General features: G+C 36.4%; 1 protein-coding gene across 3 annotated transcripts in view; it reads left to right on the top strand.

Annotated features, from left to right (window-relative positions):
- Positions 1-22224, top strand: part of PKIA (cAMP-dependent protein kinase inhibitor alpha) — an 84480-nt gene that overhangs the window by 8750 nt on the left and 53506 nt on the right. The window contains exon 2 of one of the 3 annotated variants that reach the window (XM_070481014.1): positions 5568-5725. The exons of the other annotated variants lie outside the window; for them this stretch is intronic. The gene's annotated coding sequence lies outside the window, so the exon portion shown is untranslated. The remainder of the gene's footprint in view (positions 1-5567; positions 5726-22224) is intronic. 3 annotated transcript variants of the gene reach the window in all.

Below are 22224 nucleotides of genomic sequence, written 5' to 3'. Positions count from 1 at the left end.
GACATCTTCATGGGGCTTTGTGAAGTCACTATTTCGCCACAAAAATGAAATCTGACATTAAAATGGTCTGACACTAAACAGGCTTTGAATAAGGAGAGGAAGGTTGGCATCTTGGTCATCATTTAGGGAAAAAAAAATCAGTAATCTGTTCACTTAAATACTTAATTGTTTAAATTTCCCCTTAATAAATAAAATGGAAAATGAAATAAAATGTCAGGACACTGTCGTGAAAGCAAAGCAAATGGTTTGATCTCAAAATGTCTGACTATAAAATCAGTGGGTTTTGTTCAACTCGATAATTTCATTCCTAAAGCTCTTGAGCAGGTTTTGGTCATTTTCAAGATCAATCCAAAAGCTTGAAACATTTATCTTCAAAGTATCCTGATCACTAGATATTCGCTTTCCTTTTCTCTCTTTGTTTTATTTTTATTTTTATCTTTGGGCGGGGGGGGGGGGGGGGGGGGGGTGCTGTTTAGTTACCACTTGTGTCCAAGTCCTGCCTTTCAGGAAGTGAATCTGGGCTTTAAATTCCACCTGGTTTGAATCTCAAGTTACTTAACCTCTGTGAGTTGTATCTTCATTTTTAAAACAGGAAAATCACAGTTGGTCTGAAGATGAGAAAATATAAAAGAGAGCTTAGTGCAGTGTCTGAAACATAGTAAGGGTAAATAAATGCTTCCAATTTTTATTGTTTTAATTCTCATGGGCAATTTAAAAACATCTCATTACCACAGCTTTCCCCAGATGTTTGTGAACTCTTTTTTTCCTCCCTTTCTCCTTGTTAAACGAAGCCTCAAAAGACTCTGAACCTCACGGGAAGATGTCTCAATGCAGATAATGCCAGTGGCGAGGGGCGGGGGAGGCTGAGGCCACTACAGTGCCAAGTTGTCAGGCTCTGAGCCGCAGGTGCTGTGGGAATTAGTCTTCGCTTCTATTTTTAACTCTGCAAGCAGTTGATAGGATGACCTGGGAAAAGTCACTCGGCCATTAATTCTGCATCTTAGTTTCTGTCTGAATTGTACCATAGGTCTAATCACTCTTTTCACTGACTCATTATCAGAAATGATATGAAAGTTGTTGAAGAAAGGTGTTGATTTTCAGAAGCAAGTGTAGTATAAAATGGAAATGTTCCCTTACTTGAATGCAACAGTTGACTTTTATTTTTTTTGGTGATACAGTATTGAAGTTCCTGGAAGGCAGCAACTTTAATTTGTAAAGAGTTGTTGACATTTGCTTCCTCTAACAAAAGCCTTTGAAGATCTGCTAATTATCCGCCTTTTATCTAAACATGTATGTTTTAATATGCAACTATTGAAGAAGTTTCTTATTGTTAATCAATATCAAGTTGTCCAAAAAGGAAAATTAGCCTGTAACTCCATTGTACATCATATACAAAGGACTTTTTTTGCTATATGATACTTTTCTATTTCACTGAAGTTCAAAGAATTTAGAGAGAACATATAAGCATTTTAATATTCAGGGTCTTGTTCACTACTAGGTGCTACTGATTAGATTTGCTCAGTAGCAACACCTTTAAACTGAACTAAAAAATAGAGCCCCAATTAATATGACAACTTCCAGAAACACCTGCCTATAAAAACTGCATTGTTAGTACACACACACTTTAGCATGATGACAATTTTTATTGGGCTTGGAAAGCACGTAATTTTAGATTTTTTCTTATATGGCTTTTTATTATTGATGTGGGCCTTTCGTTCGAGGAAACAAGTACAAAAGCTGCCTAGAGGCTTACATATTAAATGTGAGCCATAGTTGTTCATAAGTGAGAATTTTTTGGTGATCAACAACTCCAGCCAAATTTGCAATAATTTATTTTGATTGGTAGAACCTATTCATGTGTACCTAACTTTATTCTTTCAAGCAAGAGGTGCAAGTCATCACTAGGGGTAACTTTGTCCTGAATTTCCAAGCCAATATTGTTAATCCCTGTTTAAATACTGATCATTAGCTATTCACCAAGACTTGAGGCATATTTTTCGCATAGATTGATTCTAAGATGAGATGGTACAAACAGTTAAAATACCTGTTTTAAATATGCATGTACATACATGCAGACACATATATTATAAATAAATTTATATATTGTATGTGTATTTTATATTTAACCAATTTTGTGTTTGAATGTATATACATATATGTGCATGTGTGTATGTCTGTTTTTCTGAACATTTTCTTTATATTTCAAATATTTGATTGCATTATATTTGAATTTTATTTAAATAGATTCTTGGAGAAGCACTTGAAGAATCTTTGTTTCAGAGCTAAGTTTTGCAAAGAAAACTTATTTTTCCATTGGCTGTTTATTTTTCAAAAGTTAAAAGAATATTTTTAAAATTTCAAAGTGATTCTTTAATATATAGATATGAATATATACCTATTTCAGATTGCTATATAACATAGCAATATAACATATATGTTGTGTATATATATATATTAAATATATATAATGTTTTTAAAGTTGACCTTACCAGGTTATAACCATTATCCCATTATGTGAGAATAGTGGTGTGGTTGCATTTCAGCTTAGAACGTGCTTCTGTTTCATTTGATAATATTTTATCTGTTAAGTTCTCTGGCCTTCCATCAGGTTTTCTGCTTTGAGAGATATATTTCACAATACATAAGAAGTATTCTTCTATATTTGTATTTCATGCCATAATTTTCCAGTATCTTACAAAATCTTAATTTGGAATGTTCTCATTTGAATAGACTGTTTCAGAATGGAGACTTGTCCCTTTGTGAATCATCACATCTGTTCTTTAGGTATTTCTCACTTTTTCTGTTGGAGAATGAGTAGGAAAAGGGAGGAAGGAAACTGTTTGCAATATGGAACATTCCAGTCCTCTTTCTACACTTATACGTAGTAAAATGTGCTCTCATAGTAAAACTAGAAACATGAGAGTGGCAGTTACATAGCCCCCAATTAGGACACAGATCCAATATACTGTAATTTTTTCAAATAAGAAAGCCAAACTTGGTCTGGCATTTATTTCAGTCTTCCTCACAATCCTGACCCAGGTAGTATACTATTAACTAGATTCTTTTTAAATAGCCATATGTTGATTAATGACATCTATCTTTGGTTCTGCTTTGTTTTAACTTAGTTTCATAGCACTGCTATACAGAGGCCTATATTAACACATGCCTGAGCTGGATTGTTGGCTTTCCTCCTGCTTTATATCTGATTAGCAATATGATTTTAAAACGCTTAAAGGCCAGACCTCTCAATTAGAAAATGTAAGTACAATAAAAGCAATGTTTTTAAAATTAATTCTGAAATACATTTCTCTTCACATTAAAGATTATAATCTTATAGACGTGGATGTTTGGATAAATAAAAGTATAAGATTAATCATCTATTAACTTATGTTACCAAAAGTTCCTTCCAAATCCTTTCTAGGACACAAATATTTATGACATTTCTTTACTGTTTTCGTTTTATTAATTTATTAAAGTATTATATGTCTAATATTTCATATAAACACTGCATAGATTGTTAAAACTAGTTTAGGAATTTTAATTCAGTATATAAATATACTAACCTCTGTTGAAATTGCTACAACTTTAGGGTCAAAATTAATTTAAAGGTTACTGGTGTTATTATTCTGGTTTCTAATAACTTCTGTCTGAAATAAATGCACTATAAAGACAAAAATATCCCTGGCTTAGAGTTTCTGCCCTATTAATCGCATACTAAGATGTCTCTTGGATATCAATAAAATGATATACTTTAGCGCATAGCCTATGAAATGACTTGCCAGTGGGCAGGCAACCCTTGACAATAAAACATACCTGATACTCCACTTTGCATATTTGTTGTGCCACACAAGTGTGATCTTAATAATTGGCAGATGACTATTAATGTTCAGTCATTCTCCACAATATGCCTATTACCAATTATTAGCAGAATATTGAGTAGGTGGCAGTTCTTTAGTATTTATTCAAATTTTTATTTAAACTCAAGTGTCATCTATATTGCTATAATGCCTTTCTATCTACCACTTCGCTTAAGCAGAAGGACGTTTTCTAGAGCTTTCATGTCAGCTTTTGAATGGAGCAATCTTTAACATTTTTTTATTTGAAAATACTAAATAAAAATTTACATGGTCTTTAAATATAAATATTGGAATTGTCTGAAACATTTGAAATGATCAAACAAAAAACAGAGATATCCTTTAAAGCATATGAATTTCTGATATATTTATTTAGGTTATCTATGCTGAACTTTATTCATTTACATAATAGCTCATAGGTAACCTAGACTATTAAGTATTTTAAGATACTTAGAGTAAGAAATAATATAGAAACTGATAAATTAAAATTTCCTTTTTATGAAATGTTAAGTGAGAAGAGAAGAATCTTAAAAATAAATAAAGCATATTCACAGCTGTTTTTGAATATCACATACATAGAGGAAAGAGACCCAAAGAAAATTTAAAAATCAACTATCAATGTTTAACTCAAGAAGGAGAGAGTCCTGGTGGCCTTTACTTGCTCTTGATGTCTTTCTGTATTTCCAAATTCATTGCAATGTGTATGCATTACTTTCAGAACTGTTTGAGAAGAAATGCACCAGTTTAGATGTGTTTTTTAACATCTAAACATTTCCAAGTGCTCAATTTTTATGTAGCTTTCTGGAAGATCTAAGTTGGCCGTAGAAATACTGACTATATTAGAGGAAGGGGAGTTTGTCCTTCATCCTGAAATAACAATGATAACATATTTTTAAAACTATATAATTTTCAAAACATTTTTATATCCATATTCTCATTGGACCATCCTAACTCTCCAAAGCTGGTAAAGCAAGTATTGTCCTCATTTTTCATGGGGAGGGGGAGAATTGGAGTTCGTGAAGTTTAGCAATTTGCCCACTTAAGCAGTGCACAGAGTTATTAAGTGGCAGGGGCAGAATTTAACCCTGTTTCATGTCACGGCCAATCTAGTGCATTCCTCTATGCTGTAGGAACTGGATATGTTTAGGAGGTGAACCCGAAAATGGAAATAGGCCAGGGTCTGTCTCTAGTTACAGATTTGCCTATAGACCTCACTGGAGCCTGAATCAGGAAAATCTATATGGATTATTTTCTTCAACTCAAAGAAATGAGCATGTTAAACAAGTTCCTAGGTTTAAAAAAAACAAAAATCCATATTGCCTGTTTTTTCACCATATTCCAGTCTGTGTATCTTGTGTCTATAAAGTTCTTTTCTGGAGAACCATGCCTCCTAACTAAAGGATTGCATTGTTTAATAAACAAACGTTGACAATGCTGATGGCCTACCTAAATTAAATAATGTACCAGTCTTGTTTGCATTGACGTAATGCTGACATTCATGAGAATATATCATTTTATTTATACACACACACACATTTACTAGGTCTAAGTTAAACAGTAATTTTTGCTCCAAACTAGAATGTTATTTACATAATTGTAGCACGTGGCCATATAATCTATCATTTTTTTTTTTTAAAGATTTTATTTTTTTCCTTTTTCTCCCCAAAGCCCCCCGGTACATAGTTGTATATTCTTCGTTGTGGTTCCTTCTAGTTGTGGCATGCGGGACGCCACCTCAGCGTGGTTTGATGAGCAGTGCCGTGTCCGCACCCAGGATTCGAACCAACGAAACACTGGGCCGCCTGCAGCGGAGCGCGTGAACTTAACCACTCGGCCACGGGGCCAGCCCCTATAATCTATCATTTTAAAAGGTACTAACTAAAATTCACAGAAAATTCTCTCCTATAATTACGTTGGACAATTTTAATGCATTTCTACTAAGTTTCTGTTTAGTATAAAATTATTTTAAAGGTCATTTATAAGATCTGCCTTAGTATTTTCATGCTTCTGAAATATCACCACTATAACCTGCTGTTTAAAATAGTCTGACACCTACCGAGTCCTCTTTCACCTCCTACAAGAAAGCAAGAAAAAGAAAGCATTTATGTTTTTAATTTTAGTGAAGAGTTCTTGATTTAAGAATTAGTCATTTGCTGTTATTTGAATTTCAAGTATGATGTGAGAACTTGAGGTTTTTTCTGTGTGACTTTTCTGCAGAGTTTTCACAGATATCACCATTAATTTCATCCTTCATCTTCATTTCAAATATTCAGTGCCTTCTAAAAGAATAATAAAATGATTTTGGACTGTTTATTGATAACAGATAATGCTAAGAAATGATGATTCTGGTTTTCAGTTAAAAAAATGAGAACTAAATCATTATTATAGCAATTCTTTTTCTCCATTCACACCAGTGAATGCTGGATTTTGAGACTATGGATCCAAATACTAAATGTTTTGCATATTCAGAGAAGTGAAAAATAATACTTATTGTGCTTATTCTGTGCTTTATACTGTTCTAAAACCAAATGGATTCCCCCTCACAACAATCCTAAGAGGTAGATACTATTATTACCTATTTCACAGATGGGCAAACAGAGACGCAGAATGATTGACTAAATTACTCATGGTCACACGGCTAGTAAGGCACAGATACAGTATTTAAAACCAGGTCATCTGTTTTTGTGAGAGTCCACATTCCCAACCCCTATAATGAGTATAATGGTTTTGATCCCTTCTGTTTGTTATATGCCCACTTACTTGCTTTGTGGAAAGAAAGGGAAAGAGGGAGGAAGAAAGGGTGGGAGGGATGAAGGGAGGAAGAGAAAGAGGAAAAGATTTCAACCACTCTGTTTAACACTCTATCACCAGTACCTAGAACTGTGCCTGGCACATAATAAACACAATAAAATTCCTAAGTTATCTTGATTAAAATCCATACTTATCCTGGCTTTAAGCATGTGAAAGGAGGCAGGAGAGATGTCAAAATTGTGCCAGCTTGTTGATAACTGTGTGCTTTAACTTATAAGGAAGTTCAGTTTAAGGACTTGTAGAGATTTCAATAGAATAAATAATTTTAAATTTGCTCAAGTGAAGTCTCTGGAAATATTATCAGATGGAGACAGCAAGTGAATTTCTATGTAATTACAATCATAATTCAAATGCTGTAGCAGGCTCATTTTTGGAACAAAAGCAGTTCTGGTAATTTTTACAGCAATAATTCTACCTTTTCTTAAGATTATTATATATTTTTTCACTTCAACAGTCTCAGCTTATTTACTTTTAGTAACTACCTTTTTTTTTCAAAGTTCATAAATAATAGTTAGGCTTAAGTCACAGGAAAATTGAAGGACATTTGTAGCCTGTAGTAGAAGGGAAGCACCGCCGTCCAACCCCCTGCCTGGCTCTGTCCATTTCTATCAGAGCTACTCCACCAAGACAGCAGGAATTATTCTGATTGGTGAGATTTGATTGAACGTCCCCTGAGCCACATTTTACTTTTAGATAGGGTCACAGTGTGTGGGTTTAGAGGTACACAGCGTGGTTCCCTCATTCTTTCTTGTCCGTTGCCTGGTCCAATGAGAGCAGGTAAGCGGAGGGAAGATCCTCAAAACCTGGACCCAGCTCTCTTCTCCCTCTTCCATTCCATGCATCAGGGGGGCTTGATGGAGCAGAACAATGGACGCTTCTGTGTTTCACTGGCTGTTTCTATGCAGATGAGTCAAGCTCCATTTGGGACCCAGGAATCTTGCATGCTCTCTCATCAACTTCCTCCTTTGGCATGTACTCAGAAAATGGTAACATGCCCCAAGTAAAGCCTTTACCACAGCTCTGAACTCAGAGTTACCAGGAAGTAATTCCAAATCTCAGATGTCTTCTATATCTTAATCAACAGGTAATTTGTATACTTTACTGTACTCTGGATTATTCATGTGTTCTTATGCATTTGGAACCGATTTCTGTCTTCACATGCTTAAAGCCAGGATAAGTATGGATTTTAATCAAGATAATTTAGGAATTTTATTGTGTTTATTATGTGCCAGGCACAGTTCTAGGTACTGGTGATAGAGTGTTAAACAGAGTGGTTGAAATCCACACTCTAAGTTTGAACAAGATTGTTAAAAAAGGATACCTAGCATTAAATTCAAACACGAAAGCTGTACAAAACTCCTAAGTAAAATATAATAATAATCACAGTTTAATATGCATGGTTAGCATTTTGGGGATAGAAAAAATCTAACACAAGGAGTTTTACAAGATTAATTATGTATAGTCACTTCAGTGGAACCTTGTTTTATTTAAAACAAGCAATTTTTTTTAAACCAAGTCAAAAAAGTCATTGGCAGTAAATATGCAACTTTGTAGTCCCTTATTTAATAAAGGTAAAGTTCTTTGACTCATGACATGGGGTAATTTTAATATTCCAAAGAACTAACCTTCAGCATTTTGGAAATTAGGTTTTTTCATTGGTGAAAATTCTAATATTTGCCCATCAGTTATATTTTATGCCTCCAAAATTAGATTAAAACCTTCCAATTTAAGTGAAAAATTAGCATATTATCTGTTGATTCTATACTTCCAAGTTTTATCATAAAAAAAGGTAGGTGAGAGGAATCCCCAGCTCGAAAACCTACCCAAATTTGAATTCTGAAACTCTTTTTTGATTGATTGGTAGATGTTGGTATCACAACATCATCTTTCATGCGAGAGGACATGGTCAAGTTGACATAAGCTTTCAGTCCAGCACTGGGTTTTGAGAATTTACTAGTTTTTTTTAACCACTTTTCCTCCTTCTGATCCATAAAAGGTTGCCTCCAGCTCTAAAGGTATCTAGACTTGTTTATCCACCATGCACTCAAGAAATAATTCCTGATCCCAAGTGTTATTCCAGATACGACCCTGGCCACGGGGGTGTCAAAGATGATTAAGGCACAGACTTGACTCTCAAGGATTCTCACTGTAGTCAGCCTTTGTTTTTTACTCTTCAAGTGGCATCCATCCTGTTCAACCAGAAGTAACAGGGAGTTAAGTAGTGTTCATACTGTAATTAAATGTAGATTGGGCCAGGTGATTTTCAAAAATCAGGTTTAATCAAAGAAAATGCAAGAACGTTCTTTGGGATTTTCCCTTAATGAGCATCGTTATCTATCCTTGAGATGTAATAACAGACGTCAGTGACTAATTCATCAAATACAGCCTATGAGAATGAGAATGAATGATGTTTTTTCCTTCAGTCAGTGACTTTCTAAAGAGGTGGCCAAGGCGCTTCAACTTTCCCTGCCAAGAAATCCCCAGTAAACAGCAGTGATGGTAGATGCGGGCTATTTACTGCCATGAGGTTGAGAAAATTAGTGAGCTGCATTTTGACTACCTGTCAAGTGTTTTGACGTCTTAGAACAGAAAGTGCTGTTTAAATATAAAGAGCATTTTCTGTTGAACTGCTGTTAGTCATCCCTATGGGAAAATGACCTATCGGGTAATAGACTAGAGTATAGAAGAAGTGCCATGATAGGAGATTGATTTCTGCTAAAGAGACCTTAAAGTAACTGTGGGTTTCAATTTGTGGTTATTTCCAATCACTTGTAAATTACCACAGTAAAAACCCAATATAAAAAGCCATTCGCATTTACTTTCTGGCGTACTTCCCTGAGCATTCTCTCTACCCTACTCCCTCTCTTTCTCTTTGCCTTTCAGACTGGAAGGAGAGCAATGGGTCTCAAGCCTTAGTGTGAATCAAAAGGCTTGTCAAACCAATGATTTCTGGGGCCCTACCTGGGAATTTGCATTTCTAACAAGTTCCTAGGAGATAGTTTTGCTGCTGGTACACCTTTGATGAAGTAAAAGAATTTTGCTCAAGTAAAAGAATTTGGGAATTTGGGAAGTGGAATGCGAGAGCTATAGAAAGCTGAAGCCAGCCTCTGACCTTGCTCACTGAGCTGCCCAAACTAATGGGAAAAGAGCTGTCCCAGAGAGCCTACTGAAAGGAAATGGCCTTCCTCTGAGGAAGTGATTGCATAGAATAGCAGTTGGAACTCTCCTCATCTTCCCACTTTTAAGCCCAAATTTACAGTTAATGAAGGAACCATTTAACCTCTCTTTGCTCCAGTCTTTTTCAGATTCAAAATAGTAATGGTAATTTCTCTTCTCTGTTATTAAACAACAAGACAAAAACAAACAGACGAATCCTGATGGTGCGTTTCCTACATGGAAAATTCTTTGGATTCATCCATCCATTACCCTGATGTAGTAAATAAGAACTGTAAAAATTTAGCAAAATCTCTCTGCATGAAGATTTTAGGCTTTTAAGCTTAACTGTTAAGCAAAAATACCAAATACCTGTTCTCTGCTGCCTGTGGCTAGACAGTTCCTTGGCTCTGTCTAAGAAATGGGGAACCTCAGGGAACAGGTACTTAAAGAGACTCTTTAAGAAGCCTTACCTAATCTGCACCCCCCTCACCACCTCCCCCAGCTCACCACTTTATCCACTACTCTTCTCACTCTTTCCACACCAGGAACATCAGCCTCCTTGCTGTGTTTTCAACACACTCAGCGTTCTCTCATCCCAAAGCCCTAGCATTTACAATTTCATCCGATGGAAATGTTCTAGAAAAGTAATCCATAGTAATACAAATAGAATATTGTAATAGAGGGTGTGATAATAGAATAAGACTCTGGTCAAATGTCTCCTTATCAGTGAGGTCTTGATCATCCTCTAAAAAGTAACTTTTGTGCACGCACATGCAGGTGCACACATTTACCCTTGCACACGTTAACACACGTATGGTCTATCCGATACCCGATATATGTTTCGCCATACATTTGTTTCCGTCTGACAAACAATGTATTTTTGTATCGGTTTATTTTCTGTCTCCTACCCAGCTAGAATACAAATTCTATGAGGATAGGGTCTTGGTTTTTCACTTGCTGTTTTTTCATTGCAGAACCTACAATAATCATTGGCACATAAGAGCCACTCAGTAAATATTTCCAGAATGAAAGAAAGAAAGGTGATATAACCTTACAGTAGATTATCCACTGCAAATTTTGGTGCCTTTTATTTACTTGCTCAAATGGCTCTTCTATTCCAGTCATACTTAAGTACTGGCAGTTCTTTAGAACCACAATTGCTCATTCTGTCTCTTTGCTTTAAATCATGCTATTGCCTCTGCCTAGAATGTTCATTTCTGAAACTTTTTTTTGTCTTTCACACTCTTATGTTTTCTTTAAGACAAGAATCAAGTGTCCTGTTCTCCTAAAGCATTTCATGATAAGCTTGTTCTTTCTTTGCATCCCCCTTCCCACCCTAGCTCCCTATCTTGGCACTTAACCCGCTATTTGTACTATTCTGTCTAGTTGAAAGTCACCCCAGCTTCGCTGGACCACTTCAAGGCAGGAACTGTTCACTATTTCTGGCATCAAAAGTATGATGCCTGAATGCTTGGCACATGACAACTACTCAGAGATGTTGAACAAATGAACAACAATCCACTTTATTTTTTTTTCACATCATGATAAGCTACTCTTCATTGCTCTACACTTCTAAAATTTCCCTGGGGGATGTGAGAGTAATGAGGAGTGTTCCTGAAAGTCAAGTGTATAGGCACATATGACAATAACCAGTTTGAAGATCAGCCAAATCAAACTTTCAACACTACCTAGAATAATTCTCAAACAAGAAACAGGAGAGAGGCATTCAAGCTCATCTAGGCGTAGTAAGTAACAGCAATGCTGGTGTCCACACTGCCATGAAGAAAACCACTGCTAATACTAATGAAAATGTGTAGTATCTCTTCAGGTATGTGGGAGTAGATCATGATAAAACTCTTCAGACATCCTGTTTCCAGACTTTCCCTCATTTGGCATCTTGGTATGTGCTGAAGTAATACATTAATTTTACTAGGTATTTGTCTAGAAAGTATTTCCCTGGTGAGAAAGATGCTGTCTTAGTCTTATTTTGCTGCTACAATGAAAGACTACCAACTGAGTAGTTTATAAACAACAGAAATTTATTGCTGACGGTTCTGGAGGCTGGGAAGTCCAAGATCAAGGTGGCAGCATGGTTGTCTTCTGTTAAGGCCCTCTTTGAGATTCACAAGCTGGTGCCTTCTCTCTGTGTCCACATAGTGGAAGGGGGGAGGGGTCTCTCTGAAGCCTCTCTTATAAGGCCTTAATCCTATTCCTTACAGCTCCAGCCTCATTATTTAGTCACCTCCTAAAAGCCCCACCTCCTAATGCCATCACATTGGACATTAGGATTTCAACATAGGAATTTGTGAGGACATAAACATTCAGACTATAGCAGATGCTTAAGAGTCAAAGCCTGCTCTAAAGTTTATGGCCTGGGAGACAGGCAGAATTTAGAGATGTTAAGGTCCTATGGTGGCTTAGTCTGCATGTTCAAAGATGGTAATGAACCACCCCAGCAGAGAGATCCTGCTCACAATTGGGAAAAAAATGCCTGGGCATTGTGGATGAGAATGTTTGCCTTGGCAGAAAGGTGTTACGTCTGTTTCTCTGATATCTGTGAGTGAATTATGCATGATTTTACTAGAGGACTTTTAAATATGAGAAAGCTAAAGCAAAAATTATAAACCAAAAAAGTGCAGAGAAATAAAGTGAGTTTTGCAAGGCAGAGGTGGTATATTGGTAGACCTGGAAATCAACTGTAATTTAAGTTGAGTAAACATAGCATAGAAGATGTGGAGGACAAGGTTGATGAGATCAAATTAACAGGAAGAGAAAGAATTTTGTCAACAGTAACACTTTTTCTGTATCAAAGAAAGCATCACATGATAAGAGCCTGAGAAATGAGTACAGTCATGCGTGGCTTAAGCAATGGCAGGATGTGTTCTGAGAAATGCGTCAGGCGATTTTGTCCTTGTGCGAGCATCATAGAGTATGCTTACACAAACCTAGATGGTATAGCCTACTACACACTGGGCTGTATGGTACTAATCTTATGGGACCACCATTTATATGTGGTCCGTCATTGACTGAAATGTTATGTGGTGTGTGACTTTGTCAGATGACTGGATCTAAGGTGAAAATGAGAGCTCTATCTCAGCGCAAGGAAGGAGTTGTTGTTAGGAAATGACAGTTGTATAGACAAGGAAAGAGAGACTCAGAGGCATGAACCAGGAGATGAGAACTTGCCTGGTTTATTCGTAAATGATCAGACTCAATTTACCTTCATTCGTCAGATTTGTTGGGAACTGATAAATATATTCTCACCATAGTACTTGTTGTCTCTTACTTGCATAAAATGTACTATGTCCAACATCAGTAACTGATTATTGAGTTTTGTTTTGTTTTTTCCCAAACTCAGAGTTTTTTTATTTTAAAGCAGTAGTAAACAAACTATGGCCACTGGTCAAATCCATTCTTGAGCTAAGAATGTTCGTTACATTTTTGAAGTGTTGTAGGAAAAGGAAAAGAAGAAAGCAGAGTATGTGGTAGAGACTTATGTGGCTCACAAAGACAAAAATATTTATTACCTGGAGGATTTAAATTTAAAGGGATAGGGGCCAGCCCTGGTGGTCTAGTGGTTAAGTTCAGCACAATCCACTTCAGCGTCACGGGTTTGGTTCCCGGGTGCAGACCTACACCACTCCTCAGTGGCCATGCTGTCATGGCAGCTCATGTACAAAATAGAGGAAGATTAGCAACAGATATTTAAAGGGATAAAATTAATTAATATTCACATTCATTTTATACATATATAAATGAATATAATAAATATATAATGAATAATAGATATAATAAATATATAATGAATAATAAATGAATAAATATACATATGTAGTGAATGTGAAGATTTATATATACGCAGTTCAATATATTATGAAAGAAGAATTTTGTCTTACACATTGTAGGACTTCACACCCTGAAGGTAGATAAGAGAGATTGCTAGATAAGAGAAACAGAAAGAGAAAAAAATATTTACCGGTTTCATAGTTCTTTGGGTTCAAGAAGAAAGAGAATTGAGGTAAGTTCACTTCATTTTTGCAATTACAACATCACAGAAAAAAATGAGATAAAAAAATGTGAAACAGAAGCCTGATTGTGGGAGATGCCTGGATGAAATGAATAAGGCAATGAAAGGGCATAAGTCACTTCTGTGAGAGCTTTGATGCTCAAGGAGAGTGAGAAAGTACTGTAGGTCCCTGTGGGCATTGGCAGGTTGTCTTTCACGCTGAGATTTCTCTGCTAGGCCTGCTGCTGTGCCAGCCAAAACAAGTGTCAGAGGATGGGAACTCAATCTTTGCAGCTCCTGCTGACTTCTCAAGAGAGACGTTGTGTAAATAGACCCACAAACGTACATCAATATCTAGCCACATCTCTTTTGGATGGTAGTGTTTAACTTCTTCTGTTTGTATGTGTAAAACACTTCAAACATACTTTGCCTTCTCAGATGCCCACAGGGCCAAGCAAATTGGGCCGGGTCAAAGGCAAGGGGAAGGAAGAGGCCTGTGGCAAACTGGAGAGACAGCGTGCTTCCTAAAAGAATTAAAGTTATATTAAATTATAAAGCACTTAGAAGTCACTGGTTTTCTATCTGTTCTCTCAAGCACTTAGAAGTCACTGGTTTTCTATCTGTTCTCTCTTTCCTGTTAACCTTACCTCTTTTTCTGGCAGCTTAAGGGGAAGAAGGATCCCTTTTGGTTGTTGTCTTCCCTGAAACTGTTCATTCTAAGCCAATTCAGCCAAACTCAACATCCCTGCACTTCCTCTGTGAATCCGTCTACGATCTCCATCTACTCTCCAAACTCCTCCTGATAGACAGATAATATTCTTAGTCACCACTTATTGAGCACTTAAATATATACCAATTACTGTTTATTGGTGCCTTTGACCCTCACAAGTATTATCCACACTTTTCCAATAAAGATAAAGAGACTTAGCGAAGGTAAGTAGTTTGTCAAAAGTTGCACAATTAGCAAGTGGCAGGTCTAGGATTCAGGCACAAAGGATTTGACCCGAGAGGCCCTGCTCTTAACCATGAACTTAAACCCTCTTGGAAGAAGTTAACATGTATGCAAGGGAAACGCGGGGCAGATGCTGGTTCTCTTTACATCAGCCAGCAGAGGAGAAAGTTTACAGAAAAGTACTTCCACTGAACTTTTCTGTTGCTTTAACCATCAAATTACATAACAAAACATCCTCGTTAGGCATAATCTCTCTTTGATTCAAACTTTCTGATTATTTCAGAAACTTCAGCGAGCAGTTTTTGTTTCCATAATTTTTTCCTTTAATTTTGGAAATTTATGAAGAGAGAATACTGTTTTCTTTTAAATGAGTAGTTTTGTAATTTTCTGTGCTAAAATGTATGTTTATATATTTTAACGTGAAATTTTGTTAAAGCATTGCAAAATACTAGCTGAATTGTACTTCAAATAAATCTATCACTTTCTTCAACATTGACTTAATACACACTACAGTTCATATTTTTTCTGATTAGTACAGAATTATTCAAATGATAATGAGTGGCAAAGCCTTGTTTTAACCCTGGTTTTTACTAACTCTGATGTCTATGTTCCTAAGGAATAAACTAAGCTTTTTTATCCTTAGTATTTTCTAACCTCTTCAGTTCAAGTGAGATCTGGATTTTTTCAAAGGATTCTCCTCCCATCTCCAAAAGAAATTAGCTTTCTCATTCACTAGCGCAAGAAGAGCCAGTCTGCTCCTTCCATTTATGCCACTCTCTGACTATTATTCTACCATGGCCGTGCTCCCTTAATTTGAACTTAATGTGAGGAAGGGATGCTGGCCTTCTCTCTGTTCAAGCCACTCCTGTATCCTCCAGAACCACTGCCCACTTATACCTTCCTGACCAAGGTCAACTACAGCTCACCAAGCTTCTGATCATTTTTGTAGTTTCAACACGTATCTTCAATTATGCCATGACCTTATTTCTCACCCACGTCTCAAAATTGAAACTCCAGAACTCCATTGTAGCAATAATCAACTGTCTAATGAACTTGTATGAGATGACCACATGTTAAAGTATTGTAAGCATTAGTCATATAAAAGTCTACTGTCTGTTCTGCAAATTAGTCTATGGTTAATACTAAAATTTGTAGTTTCACCATAGTAGTCTACTTTTTTCCAAATTTTGTTGTATTTCTATTACGTGCCAGGCACTGATCGACTCTTTGGTTTCATTTTTTCCCCAATTAGTGACAATTTGAAAACAATTGCTTTCTAAACACTGCATGACAACTTGGTAAAATAGCAAGCTCTCCCTCCTGCCGTCCTCACTTTTGTGTTCCCACTCATACCATCGTAATTTAGATTCTGTTACTTTTCACCTCGGCCCTTAGAATAGCCTCTTGTCTATTCAATTCCCAGCTCTTGCCCATCTGTTAATCTTCTGATACAGTAAGAATGATTGTGAGGAATGGTGTTTATAATTAGATGGCTGCTTGCTTTGCTTAAGGACACTTCAAAGATGTAGTGTTAGGAGGGAGGATCGTTACCTGCTGTCTTCTGCCCAAGGTCTCAGGGGCTGGAACTTCCACCTTCAGAAATGGGAGACCCAGCACAGAAGTGGAATGAGGAAGTGCCATAGAAGGACTTATGAACTCTTTAGTGACTTCTTAGAAAATGTACATACATACACACATGTGCACAAAATTTCAGTGTGATTTCAAGGAGGTTCTCAGAAACCCTGAGTGTCTTGGACCCTGGGAAAGAACTCTGGTTCCAGACATTCTAAAATTTACTCTTAAATAATGCAACCCAGAGAGCCATTTACTTGGACCAAATTGTTTATATCCATTATGATGTTGTTTCTGCCAAATCGCCCCATCTGCTTTTGGCTTGCATAACAGACAATAGCAAGAATTTCTTTTCTATTAGTAGACATCCTCTTCCATCACATCCTTCCTAGATGTGTATATCTATGTATATGTATATCATATACATATGTATATCATAGAGTATATCGTATGAATATCATATCATACATATACATATGTATATCATAGACTATACAGATGCACACAATGTCTTACTATCATTTCACAGGGTGAACAGATACTTGGAGCTCAACCTAGAGGTCCTTGGACTCCAGGCAAACAGTGTTCTATAAAGAATAAACTAGTTCTTTGTAAACCAGACTGTTTATGTATTTCTCACACTCTGTTTCCCCGTTATCCTCTCTTATCATTTCATAAATTCTTTTGATATTTCTTTTCTATCATTTGTGCTAAAGTGAAACAAAGCAAGATGTTTTTGTTTCGTCCATACCTAAACAAAAGGGTTAAAATGGAGGCCTAGAGGCTGGCGTGGTGGTGGCAGTGATAAGCAAAATGAGGGAACCTATAAATGGATATGGTTTTCCTCCTTCAATTACCTGGAGATTGTTTTCCAGTGCTAAAACCAGGACATTCTGAATTTTGCTTTAATTAAGGGAGTTAATGTTTCCTTTCATTACGATTTTGTTTCCTCTAAACTTTCTATGTAATTTCATTGACCACTGAATAAGTCCAAGGTAAACGCCTTAGCCTGGCACTCCAGGTACTTCAGCTGTGCCAACCTATGGCTGCAGCTCCATCACCTCCTCTTGTACACATAGGCCCGTGCCGCCATCAGGCCCCACAAGCCTCTCTTCTCTCAAGTTATCTCTGTGCCACTTTTCTTTCTATTGATTATGCCAGGAATTTGATTTTCTCATATGCGATGCATATTACAGCCACTTTACTATTATATGCTTATACATTTAATAAATTAGACAAAAATTATTAAGTGACATCTAATGATGGCTCTGTTGTTATAAAACTGTTATCTATATTCATAAGTATTCATGTCTTTCAACAGTTTCAACCTTCCATGTTCTCATAATACTTAACATGTGCTTTGCTTTATATCTTCTAGGCCACTGCATGTGGTACCTGAAATTCTCTCATTCTGCCATATGTCACCTGCCTGCCACCCCTCCGCCATGTAACGACCCTGTTTGGGGAGGGCTGGTTTCTGCCCTTCTCATGGGTTCGCCTAATGCCCTATTCCAAGTGCTGTTACATCACACTGTGTTGTCACTCCTTGTTCATTGTCTTATTTCATCATGGTGTCCCCAATGCCTGTACAGCACCCAGCATGTAGAAAGCACTCTAATGAAAGTTGGTAACATTGAAATATAGGTATGACTGGTTTTGAGGAGTTAAATGACAATATTTATTGAAAGTTATAAAAATGCTTAAACCTTTGACCCAGTAATCCAGGAGTCAAAAATTCATATGCTTTCAGGGGTCAGGCAAGTAATATAAATGTGGAGTGTGGCCTGGGGGTAGGCCATGGAGAATACAGGCCTCACCTGAACACATTCAGATTTATACTTTTATAAATACTATAAATACAACCCAAACAAACCATAACCTCGTCTCACTCTTATTAAATTGTTCTAAAGAAACAATTCCTTAGAAGAAAAAATTCTACTCATAATAATGTTACTTGTGAATTTATCTGTAATAGGGAAAAAAATGAACACAAATTAAATAGCTAGTAATAAGGACCCGATTAAATTAATTATGGGTTACATCCACTAAATATCAGGTATTCTTTAATATTGAAATAATCCCCCAAACTGTAATATATGCAAAATGCTTTCACTATTGGAAATAGTGGAGCAATAAAGCAAAACAGTGTGTCTGCTGTAATGCAACCATGTAAGAACGTGCATCCTTGTTAAGAAAAAGGGATTATGCAAAATGAAGACGGCTGTGTTAGGGTGCTCAAAATAGAAATGATTTTTTTAAAGTTCCCCAGCATTTAATAATGCTGTTGTTTTTCCAATCCCAATCTCTGGAGAAAACTTTGGGAATATCTTTTGGAATTTTTGAAGATGACACCTAGCGAGTCAAATCAGGTGACTTTGAGTTAGAGCTGAAGAATATGAATTGTGGGCTGAGCTAGAAATACCATTGTCATAGCAACCTCCAAAGATTTCAGAAAAAACGCACGGCTTGGATTTCTTTTTTTTTAGGGAGATGACTAAGAAGATTTCTTTTGAAATAGTTCTGATATAGTGAGGGATAAGAAACAGTAAGTTTAATAGAGAGGTTTGCTGAAAAATGGGGATAAATTAGCATAATCTTAAGATCGGAAGTGAGAATTCCTCGTGTAAGTTTAGCAGCTTTTGTGTCCTGATTGGCTTTTAGTGATGGAATGCTGACGTGATGCCCTTCTGTCTTCCCCACGTATAATAATCATTTATTTAATAGGAAAATATTAATAACAATTCATGATAATTCTGTAGTGAAAATAGTGGTTATATTCAATAAAAGAACTCAGTTCTCCTTGCCAGGAGAGATTTAATATATTTTTCTGACTCCTTATAAAGACTTAATTGTGTATTTTCGGTGTTATTCTGTGATACTGACTATAATCTCCTGGAAACAGCCTGTGGAAACACTGATAGCATCAATAGACGTCACCGTGACGTCTTCCTCAGAAAGGGTGTATTTAATCCCTCTCATTGCCTCATTTGTGAAGCTGAATTGCCATCCTAAGTGACCGATCGTTTCATTGTCGAAACTCCTGCAAGGATTTATGTATTTAATCCCATTCTGTTTGAGTTTAGATCAGGAATGCCTCTTAAATTATTTTATGAACCCAGGTTTGCTATAGTTTGCAAAAGTTGGCCCAGCCCACTGGCCACGCAGTGGTTCTCTTTATACAATGAAGATTTCCTGAATAGCGAATGAAATCCAGAGCTTTGTCTAATATAGCAACAAATGCACTAAAACTGCTAATGTTGTGATCATGCCAAAACCACGAGTGGTTTCTTGACTGCAGTTGGACAATCTGTCTCTTTGATGGCATGCTCCAGTGGTAACAACTTTGGTATCTTGTACAAATAAGCAGCCTAGATGTAAGGTCATAAGGTTAAGGAAGAAGAGATTGTCAGTAATTACATTTAAGGGGAAAATTCTAATTAGCATTTTTTCTCAGTTTGAGGTAAACTTCCGTAAATCTGAGTTTATCATAAATAGCAATATACCCAAAGTATCATATTTAGCATACTGCATACCAACTTTTGACTCTAGCTTTCTATGTAATGTTAAAAAAAAACCCAAAACATGCACAGTCAAATCACCTATTACCTCAAAATAAGGGGCTGTGTGGCCGCATCAGGAAGCATTATGAAGCGAGCCAAAATTAACAAGGTGTGGGGCCGAGTTTGAAACCATGCAGTTCAGTCTCATCATTGAAACTGGCATCTGATTGTCCTTACAGGTAATACCTGTTCACTAAGTTCTCAAATCAATGAAATATATGTCATAAATATCTTGGTTCTTCTAACCCATTTAGTATGTTTTCTGCAGCCACTGGTGAAACTAACCTCTCTGTCTCTCTCTCTCTCCCCTTTTTTTTTTGGTGAGGAAGATTGGCCCTGAGCTAACATCTGTTGCCAGTCTTCCTCTTTTTGGTGAGGAAGATTGGCTCTGAGCTAACATCTGTTGCCAGTCTTCCTCTTTTTGCTTGAGGAAGATTGTCACTGAGCTAACATCTGTTGCCAATCTTCCTCTTTTTGGTGAGGAAGATGGGCCCTGAGCTAACATCTGTTGCCAGTCTTCCTCTTTTTGCTTGAGGAAGATTGTCACTGAGCTAACATCTATGCCAGTCTTCCTCTATTTTGTATGTGGGACGCCACCACAGCATGGCTTGATAGGCAGTGTATAGGTCCATGCCCAGGATCCGAACCCTGAGAACCCCAGACCACCGAAGTGGAGCGTGCAAACTTAACCACTATGCCACCAGGCTTGCCACTAAAATTAACCTTTTTAACTATCTGCTGAGGACAGAGGTCATTTTATAAGTCAAATGGGAGTATTGACTTCCATTTCCATCTTAAGCACTTGACCACAAAATTAAACCTCAGATTCTTACAGAAGCATTCAATCATTATGATAGTGTGTGAAGGGGATCTGTCCACTCATTCATTCAACACTTACTTACTGAGCTGCTGTGTCATATAAAAGACTTCTCGTGGGTTAAACAATGTTTGAGGAGCTTCGTCTCTAGTTAGTCATGCAACTGATCATCACTCAATACTGAAGTTTTCAATTAGAAAAAAAAGCAAAAGTAATATTTGTTAAATTTTGCACACAAATAGCCATAGGAAGGACTTTTTTCATAGAAAAATACAGATTGATATGTAGAAAACTAGATTAATATCTTAATCATCTGTTTTAATTGAGGAAAAATTAATCTACCAAAATCATTCTATAAAACTCCTACTGCTTTGAGTCATAGGAAAACTTGTTGCTAATTTGAGGCCTTCTAAATTTAAAGTCCTAAGATAAGTTGAGTAATTAATAACCTTGAAATTTAGGAAAGTGACTGAGGTGGACTAGCTAGGATGTGGTTTGCACTAATTTAATTTATATAACCTTGCCCTAGTCTCTCTTTTACCGATCAGCCAGACAGTAAAAACTCTCGACTTTCAAATATTTGTAAACCTCCTGATGAAGCTTTCCAGATTAATCCAAATGAATTTAAAATATGATGAAAGAATGGCGGTCATCTAAATTTAGTTTAATTTACTAAACAGCAACATATTTTGTCCAATTTACTTAACTTCAGAATTTTCATTAGTACAATTTGAACCAGGAGAAGTACCCTTATTGGTCTGTTTCTTTTCTAAAATTCTAAGACTATATTGTTATTAAAGTGACTTCATAAAATTATTAATAAATGCCTTCATAATTGTCTCCCATGAATATTGAGATAAATAGCTATGAAATAGCTGAAGTTTCTCAAACTATTATAGTAAAAAAGTTTTATTTCTAAAGGTATATCTCAAGCTAAGAAGGATTAAACTGCACACATATAATGTTTAATGCTCTTTCTCAGAAGATAACTTACTATCAGAAACATGTAATATACTAATCACCTCATTATGGAGTTGACATTTCTCTCTCCAGAAAACAATCAGGCATATGTGAGAGATGTTTTGTTGTTTTGTTTGCCTATATTCCTGTTGTGTTTCCTATCATGGTCTTGTAGTGTAACTGCATTTTAAGTGTGCTCTTAAGTATTTGTCAGTTAGAGAAACTCCACCTAAAGACACAGTGTGAGCTTGCTAAGTGATATGAAGTTAATGAAAACTGCAGCTCGTTGGAATCTAGTGTGTTCCAGGATTTTTTGCACACAGGTCTTCAGCTGATTTGTTGTGGATTCTGGGCAAATTACTTAGTACCCTGGTTAAGTGGGCTTGTGAAGAAATTTTGATATATACAGCCACTTCATATCGAGCTAATAGCTATGTGCTTGCCAAGTATTTTGTGAGAAGAAAAGATTAAAGAGCAAAGAAAGATGGATTTCCTTAAGAGCACTGAACTGTAATGTGTATGTAAAGACAAGATAA

This window comes from Equus asinus, chromosome 12 (assembly GCF_041296235.1).
Source record: "Equus asinus isolate D_3611 breed Donkey chromosome 12, EquAss-T2T_v2, whole genome shotgun sequence".
In the NCBI taxonomy this organism is placed as follows: Eukaryota; Metazoa; Chordata; class Mammalia; order Perissodactyla; family Equidae; genus Equus; species Equus asinus.
This window is presented reverse-complemented; position numbering and strand designations above follow the sequence as displayed.